The following is a 12347-nucleotide window of genomic DNA, read 5'->3' as shown; positions in this document are numbered from 1 at the left end:
GGGCCTTTTTCCTGTACATGCCTGACATGTTGGAAGAACAGCAAGAAAGTCAAAAACATGCCTGGTGCATAGTAGGTGAGGGGAGAACAGTAGACAAAGAAAAACGATCAAAGAGAAACTACTGGGATATATCTTGGAGTAAAATATGAATCCATCTCATATGTTGAGCAGTGAGTTGATTTGACTTGCATTTTTTGTCACTGACAATATTGCAACAAGTAAACTTGTGCATATTCCATTTATGTATGTACAAATGTCTTTATAGCATAATTCCCAGATTTAGGATTATAGGGAAAAGGACATATGATTTTATAAATGTGACCCAAAATGTCTCCTAATGGAGGCTGGATCATTTCATACTCCTACCAAAAATAAATGAATATCAGTTTCTGTTTTATATTTACCTCTGTTCACTTTTGCTGGTGTTCATATAGTGTATTATCATTGCTATTTTTGTAACATGGAAAAAGTTGTTTTTTCCTTTTTTCTATTTGCTTTGTTTTGGGGGGATTTGAACAACTCACATGAAAATAGAAAAGGTTCCTGGTTAACAGAGACAATTTGATATTCTAGAAGAATATGAGTTAAATAATACTGGGTCCTGAAGAGTTAGGGCCAAACACAGCTTAAAATACAGGAGCAAATGTAGACCTAACATTGGTGAAAGAAATTGCTTTTAATGGAAGAAACAGGTGTGTGTAGATGCAGACAGGACTGCTGGTTTTGCTGGAAGCCAGAACTGGACTTCACTTCTCAGTGACGTCTACTTTCTTCGTGAAATAGGGGGCTAGATCATCAAGGAGAATAAAGGGGACTGTGGAAGAAAAGGAACCAAGTGCAGAAAATAAAATATTTCTTGTCAGAAATGAGAAGGAACATTGCCAAGTGAAACATAATTCAATTGAAATCACTGTCAGAACACTGATCAAAGAGGTGACCATGAATGTGCAGTGTCACTAGTCGGCTCAGGTGTGTGATTTTCCCTGGCAGTCTGAAAAGTCTGTGTACAGACAAAGCAAACACAGGCAGCAGGATTTACCCAAGGCTAGATGCTTGAAGGGCAGGTGGATGAAAAGACATTAGGTCAAGGTTGTTTAGAAAGTCTTCTGGAAGAGCTTAAAATATTGAACTGTGACACTGAAGATGGAAAGTAAAAAAATTCATTGAAAAACTTTAGAGAAAATTTTAATTTCCTCCTCCCATATACCACTACTACATAACATGACTTTTACCATGCTGTATATCATCATAGCACAAACTTTGTTCTATTACATAAAATATACTTTGACTGACATCCTTAATTAACAAAACTCATGGAATGCAATCAGAAAGAATGCATTTCCCCACCACACACAATCTTTAAATATTCTCATGAAGAACGGTCTGCTTCTTGCTACGTGAGGACATCAGGAAGCCTCTCAACATTGCTGATCACCACGAGATTTATTTTTTTTAAGTTTTTTTTTTTTTTTACTCTCATTGTATGTAGGTTGCAAACTGTCTCAACTCATTAAATGATGAACAATATGAAGTTGCCTTTTTTTCCCCTTACCAAGATGTGGTTTGGTATATGTGAAGAGATTGTTGATTTTCTTTTTCCATTCTTATTTCCCCTTTACTACTAAATGCCGTTTTCCTAGTCTTATAAAAGTCTGGGGAGGGAGCAGAGGTAGGGGTACAAGAAAGTTCTTTATTGTCTGCTATTTTTAAATCTCACTTGTTATCTTAGGACCTGATCAAAACTTAAATCTCATTGTCTCCCATGTGGAATTTATTCATAAGGTCTTCAAGGAACTTAACAATACTGCTGGTCTTTTCACTGTAACTACCCTACAACAGGATGCATGTGGTTTTTGATGTTTATTTGTTTTTGAGTGTCTTTCAGGACCAGATGATCAAAAGTCAATCTCCAACTTCTCTTCTGTTAAGACCTAAAAGACTGAAGTGATTCACTTGTCATGCCTTCCTGTCTCCTAGAGGTTGTTTTTGGTGCATAGGAAACTCTAATGTAAACTTTTACCCTACATTCAGCAGAAGTTCAGTTAATTCACAACAAAGCCTTGTCCCCCTCCCACCCTTCCTCTCTGTCTCCATATCTTAAATGCTGCCTCAGGCCAACAGAAACAGCCTCTTGCCTTCAGGCTCCTAAGCCATAGGTCAGATACGAGTATGCCTCCCCAAATCCAAAGGATATATATTAAGCACTTCTATTGCCCCATGGAAACCCAACCTCTTATCTTGAAAAGAAGAACATCCTACCCATTCCCCTTGTTTTTGTTAGAAGGTTGGATAAGGAAGTGTTAGAGAACAATTTTTCAGACAATCTTCTTTACAAATTCTCTTGCCCCCTAGTTTCCAATATTTAATATGGGTGTGACTGGTCCATCTTCAGGCTCTGTGGGTCCTTGAGTCATAGTTTCTGTTGTGATTTTGTCTTTAATACCATTTAATTATAAATATATTATTAAAATCTGGACATGTGAGTCGCTCAGTCAGTTAAACATCTGACTTCTGCTCAGGTCATGATCTCAGGGTCCTGGGATTGAGCACAGTCATTGGCTTCCCGCTTGGTGGGGAGTCCGGTTGTCCCTCTTCCTCTGCCCCTGCCTGTGCATTTTTTCCTTCTCTCTCTCAAATAAATAAAATCTCTTTACAAAATAAAAAATATCTATGAATGATATATAAACATTCATCAATGATGATGTAGAATAATGGGTACAAAAAAAAACTTACATTTTTGCTAATTGTACAATCATAGAATGTGAATACTAAATGTAGTATTCAACACCATCTTTCCCTCTTCAGATCCTCCAGCCCATACATTCATTATCTTTTCATATTCTTTTTTGCCAAACACAGCCATTCCTTGTTAGTTTCATATCTTCCCTCCAAAGAAAAAGGTAGCAATACTATTATTTTACAGAATGTTCTGACTTTTTGGAAAATGTTCATTTAAAAACAATACATACCTTCTTACCTCTAAAGTCCCCTAATACCATGTATTTAATTCTAGTTTTATCATTTATACATGATGCTGTATCAACCATCTTGCTTCCCATGGATGCTATACCTAGACACCAGCAGGGAACTGAAAAAAAAATTTGAGGAAGCTATCCCAAGTATTGAGACCCTGTATTGTTCCCTGGGGCTACAATAAACAAAGTACCACAAAATGTATGGCTTGAAATATCAGAAATTTATTCTCTCCATTCTACAACGTAGAAACCTGAAATTGAAGTGTCAGCAGGGCCACGCACCCTCTGAAGCCTATAGGATGACGTTATTGGCCTCTTCTAGCTTAGAGTGGTTGCTGGCAATCCTTGATGTTCCTTGTTTGCTAGATAAATCACACCAATCTCTGCCTAGGTCCTCACATGGCCTTTTCTTTGTCTCCATCCAAATCTGCCTCTTATTAAAAGACCACCAGATATACTAGATTTAGGACCCACCCTATTTCAGTATGACCTCATCCTAACTTGATTACATTAACAAAGACCCTATTTACAAATAAGATTACATTCTGAGGCTCAGAGTAGACAAATTTTTTTGGGTGTGGGGAGGAACTATTCAAACCAGTGCAGTCTTTGAGGCATAGAGACCTAGATAAAGACCCCACCTGCCAGAGTCTAAGGACAGCATCTGGACATGAGACAATGAGTTGCATAAAGGAATTTGGGGTATTTCCCTTATTAATGTGATCTGACATATTTTCACTTTGAAGTTTCACATCTATTTTACCTTTTGCTGTACTCAAAACATGGAATTAAATATTGTGCTAAAAGCATATATGTTCAGCTAATAGTGAAATTGCAATCATGTCAGGAAGTCTGTATAAAATAACTAGGAAGTAAATATATAAGCTGCAATAAATAATTTAGCCAAGTAATAGAAAAAAAATGTTGTAACAACAACATATGACAATATATGCCTTGCAGTTAAGGTAGCAGCTGATGGTTATACCACTGCAAATATGAAAAACCACTTTCATTTTAAAAGGGTAAATTTTATGATACATGAATTTCATCTCAACAAAGCTCTCTTTAAAAATGGTGCAGGAATCATTCTGAGATTAGGTTAATTGAAGCCCACCTTTTGGAGTTAAGTCCACTTTAAGATGTCTTCAAGAAATTGAAAAGTGTAAATTGGAATTTGTAAATTAGTTTTTAAAATATCTATATCCTAAGGACGGTGTGTGTGTGTGCATGTGTGTGCACACTTGAAATTAATTTTTTTATGAATAAGTTTCATATCTGAAAGGCTATTATTTGATTTCATACAAATACTGACATAAACTATTATCAATTAATTAAAATAACAACCCTCAACTTATATACAATCATAGGCTGATTGGAGACCACGAATCTTCACATTATCAAAGTTCAGCAGCCTAATTCTTCATAGGACACTGGATTGAACCCATATTTTGTGTCCATCAAGAAAACATATTGCTAACTAGTTGAGGAGAGATACAGGCAGGATAGAGAGGGAGTTGTTATTAGGTTGTAATCTTATTTAACATCTGTATTAATCATTGAGTGGGGAAAGAGATGCAAGTTAATGAAACTTAAATCACAATAAATTGTCAAGTGTTTTAACACCAATTAGTACAAAAATAATAAAAAAGGAACTTCAGTGATTAAAGGGCAGCCACAAAATGAGATCCAACTTGGAAAGCATAATATGGTTGGCAAGTAGCCCTTGGGAATAAAAACAAAAATGTGTAACTGTTTCTAAGGTCACCATTCTAATGATACATGAAGGATATTCAGTGAAAGTGAAACTCAGTGAAGGCCTTACTTTTTCCATTATTGATTTCAATGTCACTTTTTGTATTTCAATTTGGTTTCACTTTCAGGTCTTTTTTTTTTTTTTTTTTTTTTGACAGAGATTACAAGTAGTCAGAGAGGCAGGCAGAGAGAGGGGAGGAAGCAGGCTCCCTGCTGAGCAGAGAGCCCGATGTGGGGCTCCATCCCAGGACCCTGAGACCATGACCCGAGCCGAAGGCAGAGGCTTTAACCCACTGAGCAACCCAGGCGCCCCCCACTTTCAATTTTTAAGCAGAACATCTTTTCTTACTAGATAGATTTTGAAATTCATTGTCAAAAGTCTGCCTCTGGATTCCTATTTTTCTTGCATGAGTTAAAAATTTGAAGAAGGTAGGGAAAGAAAATGAAAAGTTTAAAAAAAAGAAGAAGAAATTTAAGAAGGATTCCAAGTAAGTCCTTCATTGACCCTTGTATAGAAATCAAAATAAAAATGTGTAAATATTCAATAAAATCTTTGGACTCAATTTGTCTTGCAACGGACTAAGTTTGTATTGTTTTGTTTTGTTTTATAAAAGGTATCTCAGGAAATGAGCTTTTATTAGTTTACTAACCAATTCCTAATGGTTTTGCAATCTACTCAGAGTGGATCTAGATGTGAAAGTTTAATATAACATCTTCAGTTAATAAAAACAATGCTAATTATTTGACATAGAGAGAGTATAATAAATGTAAGCCAAAACAGGAACATTTGAGCCAACAGTATCTCACAAGATGTGAAAAACAAAACTGCAGTCCTACAGTGGAGTTACTTATTGCTAAGTCTCCCAGTTACCAAACCAAGACTTAATTTATAGTTTCGGTTCTCCCAGAAATGGAATCTTAAACCAGTCAGTTAGAAGCTACATAATCAGCACTGGTGAGGTAATCTGTCTGATAAATCCCTGAGTGCACTACAGGAAAGTGACCTTTCCACAACCAATCCACTTTTTGTTAGTATAACTTGCTAGCTTGGCTCCCTTCTGCCTATAAAAGTATTATTTTATACCGCTCTTCAGAATTCTAACTGCTAGATGGGATGCTGCCAGATTCACAAATTGTTGCATAAAGCCAATAAGATCTTTAAAATTTACTCAGTTGAATTATTTTTTTAACACAGACAACTCTTACAATATATGAAGAATGAGTAACTTTTCATGTAGTCATTTCAATGTGATTTTAATCATTAGCCTTTGGAAGGGCTTCAAATATTAAACTTTATACTTTTATCACATATTTTGCCATAAACATATAAAGAAAAAGAGCTAGTTTCAAGACAGAACTTGCATTTGCATGCCAAAAATCTTATCTCTGTAGTCAACAATTTCATGCCTTACATATCCGAGATGACAAGCCTCAAGAATAACTTTTAAATACACAATGATAAAACTTAACACATATAGGGGCACCTGGGTGGCTCAGTGGGTTAAAGCCTCTGCCTTCAGCTCAGGTCATGATCCCAGGGTCCTGGGATCAAGCCCCACATCAGGCTCTCTCCTCAGTGGGGAGCCTGCTTCCTCCTCTCTCTCTCTGCCTGCCTGCCTACCTGTGATCTCTGTCTGTCAAATAAATAAATAAAATCTTTAAAAAAAAAAAAACTTAACACATATATGATATGTGCCATTTTTTCACATCTGAATATCTTATATTTGGTAGTTATGGAAAATTTGCATCTTTGTAAAAATTATAAAGTAATTATTTCATCTTCAGAGTATAGACTCCTTTAGAAATCTTAAAATAGTATTTTTATAGGAGAAAATTACAAATGTTAAGAATAAAATAAATTTTTCTTATACTAATCAATTTCAAGAATATTCATATTTGACTGCTTTGCACAAAACATTAATTACTTTTAAAATTGAGAATAATTTCACTAGCACCAAATATGCTCCAGTAAATTAGTCAAGTGTTTGAAAGAGGAGAAGATATTTTGAACTGTCTTACAGGAATCAGTTAAGTTACTGACTTTTGTAATTTAGAAAAACACAGAAGTACCGTGAATGTATGTTATAAAATTGAGTAACAGCTGCATCCAAAATCAGTCCATAGTGGGCCTGATTTACATCAACTTCTGTATCCCCTGCATATCTTTACTCTGTATGGCCTCACTTTGAAGCTAATGACAGCATAAGAGCAAAGGAGAAATAAAATGAGAATAAGAAGCAGTGCATTTTTCAAAGACAACAGCAGATGGGTAATCTGTATTTATAGCCATTTACCCAAAAATACACCTGGCTACACGATGAATTTTATAAACTGAAATTATTTTTGAATAATAATTTAACTTTGGATAATGTCTATTCTGCACTTTTGGAAGCTTAAAACTTAATTTACACTTTTGTCCTAAGAAGGGATGAATCCCTTAGTGTCAATTATATCTGGGGGCGGGGGAGGAGAAGAATGGCCATGAAATAAAACAAAACAAAAAGAATGGACCGTAGGCAGGCAGAATTATGCTTTGGCCCTAAATTCTCATTTTGTCCAGTCCCCTAAACCCATCACCCATTCGACCCATCCCCCTCCCACCTCCTCTCCAGCACCCCCCAGCTTGTTCTCTATAGTCTGTTCCATGGTTTGCCTCTCTCTCTTTTCTCCCTCTATGTTCATCTGTTTTGTTTCTTAAATTTCACTCACGGAATGAAATCATACGGTAGTCTTTCTCTGACCTGTTTTGCTCAGCATAATACTCTCTAGCTCCATCCACGTCATTGCAAATGGCAAGATTTCATTCTTCTTTATGACTAAGTGATATTCTATTGTGTATATATACCATGCCTTCTTTATCCATTCATTAGCCAATGGATATTTGGGCTCTCTTTATAATTTGACTATTATTGATAATGCTACTATTGAACACTGAGGAGCATATGCCCCTTTGAATCTGTAGTTTTGTATCCTTTGGGTAAATATCAATTGCTTTGCAATTGCTGGATTGTAGGGAAAGCACCTTAATTCTATTTGAAGGCTATGACAAGGGATTTATTTTTTTCAGTGAATTTAAAAGATGAAGTAATCTAAGTAAAAATTAGTTTGCAAGTTTAATGTGAGGATAATTATTTAAACACTTATGCATGATGTAAGCAAAGTCAGAATAAAGATTCCACATTCAAAAGTTAGTAATGATTTTATAAAAGTAAGAATAATAATTTTATTTATGGGTTAGCTGCTATATGCCAAGCACTGTACTCAATATTTGGATGCATTAAAATAATTAATGCTAAAATCTTGCTCTCAGCAAGTCCACTGTGGATCTGGGTGTCTCTTTAGGGCAGCTGCTCTTGAGGTTTTGCTTCTGCAATCCACTCAAACCAAAGGGTGCTGGGAAACAGAGTTATGTGTGTCTGGGGGTAGGGAGAACCATGGACACTCATGAGTATGAGGCTAACTTGGCAAGTCTCAGTAGAGCTTGATTCTGTACCAAACTCAATTCCTTTGCTTTGTGGGCATATGGCTTGGTAAAATGTCCCAGCTTGCTTTGTGGCATTGTGACTCTGTTCCAACCATGAAATGGGAGTACGAGTGGTAAATTTCATTCCCAGCCTGGATACATAGTTTTCAGGCATAATCCCCCAGGCTCTTTTCCCTATTACCATCTTTATGCAGATGAGCACAGGGACCCTGGATGTCATATGTTAAAGATGGACCAGACCCAAGATGGAAAGAATCTGGATCCTTGAGTCACTTCCCAGAGGGAAGCAGTCACTGTGAGGGATACCCATTATGTACATTAGTGAGAAATACATTTGTATTTTGTTTCAACCACCATAACATATTTAGTTTATATAACATAGCTTCCTCATGTCATCAAATCTACATTTTTTTTTTTTCAAAATTTAAAACCTCTGGAGTCAGGATATATCATACAATTAAAAGTGTCTAAAAATTATTTGGCAACACTTTTTCCGTCATGGTAAAGTATTGTTAGTTCTCACAGTCAATAATGTCTTAGATTTCATGATATATGATAATCCACAGCTTATCTTGATTTTGAAATCCATGATCTTAATCACTACCTACAGTATCTCTCCCCTAAAGTGATAGACTGCATTGTGTAAAAGAGCTATCTGGTTCATGATATTATGCTGTATTATTAGATTTTATCTTGGAGTGTTTCTTCCTTCCTGTTCAGCAAATCACCTGGAAAACATGAACATTACTGTATACATCTTTTCTAATTGCATTCCAGGTGTGTAGATACAAATTGATTTTTTAAATGCATTTTCTGCCATTTAGAAAACTCAGAACCCATTATATAAACTGAAAATATTCCATACATCTTCCAGAAAAGAAGCTGCCATGTGCTTACAAATAGAATAAAGTTTGGCATGAATTAAAATGATGTCTACCTTAAATTAGAGTTCAAGTGCCCATAGCGGTAAAGCCCGTATGGTTAGCATGATAAGGATATGGACTTTTTTTTCCTGTGGTGTACTAGTTGTATGAATTTGGGTGTGGCTGCCCACTGATCCTAGCTTATTGATCTATAAAATCACAGTAACATTTATTTTATAAGATCACTGTGAGGATTAAATATAATATATTAATAATAGGTGCCCAGTAAATGCTAAATCCTCTGCCCCATCCTTTTTGACTTACGGGATTTTCAGTTGAACTTTTACATTTATCTGATTTATGACTTAAATAGATGAAAGTGAATGCAAAATTAGCTGCAATCTCACATTTCTTGCTCCAATGAGAAAGTGAAAGCAAAACTAAACCTTTTCCTGTGTGCCTCATTAGCTCAGTAAAATCTAATTTTCTCTAATTTCTCTCACTTCCTATGGGAAAGACCAAGTGATTATTGGAATTCATAGTCACATTTCATGATCTTTTCATACCTCTATAGATTTTTACTTTGTGAGATAGAACCTGAATTTGGGTTCAATTTCAGACTGCATAGGTGAGGGGAAGGTGAGGGTATATTTTGCAGAGAAAAGACAGAAACTTCATCAGTCAATTGTGAAATTTTCTCAGAGTTGCTAAAAATCTCACAAAGGAATTGGACACATTCTCATAGCTATGGACAAAGAAATAGGCCATTTCCAAAAGCATTCCATAACAATTCCTCTGGGGAAGCTATACTTCTATCTTTCTTCGTGGGGAAAAATAAACTGCTGAGTTGGATGGCAACATATTTGTGAGAATGCCTCCTACTCACTGTGGGCTAGCATATATAACTAGAAAATCCATTTTTACAAATAGTTATGATGGTGTTTTCCCATAGTGCCAGCAGTTTACAACCATCTCAGATCCTATAATACACTGGTGCTAAGGAATTCAAAAGTGACAACATTTCTTTTTCAGAATTCATTAATGGAAGAACAGGCACAGGAAGTTTTTCCACTGCAGATCTGGAGAGAGATGTTGTGTGCTGTGTCTGATTTAAGAGCAAAACAATCATTATAATGAGTTCCTCCTTTTAGAAGTACTGCTGATTTAAGGAACTATGTAAGTTTCATAAGTTTCTTGGAAGCAAGAAACATTAGTAAAAGATGGCAATACATATGATTTCATTAGATGAAGATTTCAGAGGCTTATCATTTTGGTATTAAGAGAAATGAGGCAAAGACTGAAGAGGCTAGGTGGGTTATTTTTTAAGTAAAATTTTTATCAAACTATAATATGTATAATATATAACATTATATGTAATAATTATATATACAGAAAGTGCAAAAACATCTCTACAGACTAATTTTTTTCATGACTGAAGACTCACAATCAGCAGTCAGATCAAAAATAGAACATTATCAGATATCCTTCATTGTCACTTTTAGAGTCAATATCTCCTCTCAAAAAAACACCATTCTGACTTGTCATCACTGAGTTTTGCTAGTTTTCAGCTTCATGAAGATGGACTTACTTACAGAGTATATAATTTTTGGTGATGACATTCTTATGTTCAATGTTATATTTTTAGATTAATCCATTCAGTAGTTTATTCACGCTCATTGATTTTTTATATTCCATTCAATGAATACATTGTAATAGGCTGTAGGGTTGTTTCCATTTGCTGTCTTCTCCAATAGTATTGTTATAAATATTCTTATGCATGCCTTTTGGTGAACATATGTGCACAGTTTGGAGGGTATATATAGGAGTAGATTATTGAGTCATAATATATGTGAATGTTTAATAATCTAGATATAATTAAAGAAATTTTCAAAGTGATTGTATCAATTTGTACTTCTACCAGCAGCATATAATAGCTCTTACCAACAACTGGTGATACAATGAAAAACAAACAAACAAACAAAAACAAACAAAACAAAACACCCAAACTTATCCAGTTTAATGGAAATGTGATAATATATTTAGTTAGGTTTTTACTTTTCATTTCCTTTACTACTACGACTACTGAGGATATTAGACACCTTTTCGTATGTTTATTGACTCTGAAAATATTATTTTGCAAAGTTCCTACCCAAATCTTTCACCTAGTTTCCTATTTTGTTGCTGGCCATGTGCTAACTGATTTGTAGTTCTTATATGTTCTGGATATAAAATGAAGTTTGGGACTGTTGAATTCACTGATCTTTTTAGGGAGATTGGTACCTTTATAACATTGAATCTTTCAAATTCTGATTGCAGTCTCTGCTTTCACTTATTTAGACCTTGTAAAACTTCTCTAATGAAAATGTGCAGATTCCTAGAACAAGGCTTTGCACCTCTTTCATTGGATATATTCTTTTTTTTTTTTTAAGATTTTTATTTATTTATTTTGAGAGAGAGACAGAGTGAGAGAGAGCATGATGGGGGAGATCAGAGGGAGAAGCAGACTCCCCATGGAGCTGGGAGCCCGATGTGGGACTCGATCCCAGGACTCTGGGACCATGACCTTAGCTGAAGGCAGTTGCTTAACCAACTGAGCCACCCAGGCACCCTCATTGGTTATATTCTTAAGTATTTGTGATCTTTTAATGTAAGTGGTAATTTTGTATTTGATTTTCTTGTCTTCTTTTTCTCTGTTGTCCTTGTATCCAAATACTTTGCCAAATTTACTGATGAATACCTAGATGTAGTTTGTATTTTATGCTTCATTATCAAAGGACATATTCATGTCATTTGTGAATAATGACAATTGTACTTTTTCCTTTTCAGTTCTTGTGCCTTGTATCTTTCTCAGTTGTATTGCCTTAAATAGAACCTTTATGAAATGTTAAATAATGTAGGGAGTGCCTATTTCTTTTTTGTTTAGTTTTTGAGAAAAATTCTTCAAAATTTCACTAGAAATTATATCTGTTAATTTTTGTAGATACAGTAATCAGGTCAAGGAAGTTTCTCATAATGCTAAGTTTAATTTTTTAAATATAAATGGCATGACATTTTATCAAATATTCTCTTATATCTATTGAGATGATCATATTTTTTTTCCTCCAAAATGTTATTGAGCTTAATCATGGTGGTAGATTTTTGACCCCAACCCCAAGTTTTAGTGTAAGAAATGCAAAGTAGTTATGGTATATAATCATGTTTTATGTATTATTAGATTAAATTTGCTTATACTTGGGATTTTGCATTTATGTTCATCAGAGAGCTTGGCCTTTA

The sequence above is a fragment of the Lutra lutra genome, chromosome 12 (assembly GCF_902655055.1).
Source record: "Lutra lutra chromosome 12, mLutLut1.2, whole genome shotgun sequence".
Classification (NCBI taxonomy): Eukaryota; Metazoa; Chordata; class Mammalia; order Carnivora; family Mustelidae; genus Lutra; species Lutra lutra.
Note: the sequence above shows the minus strand (reverse complement) of the source record.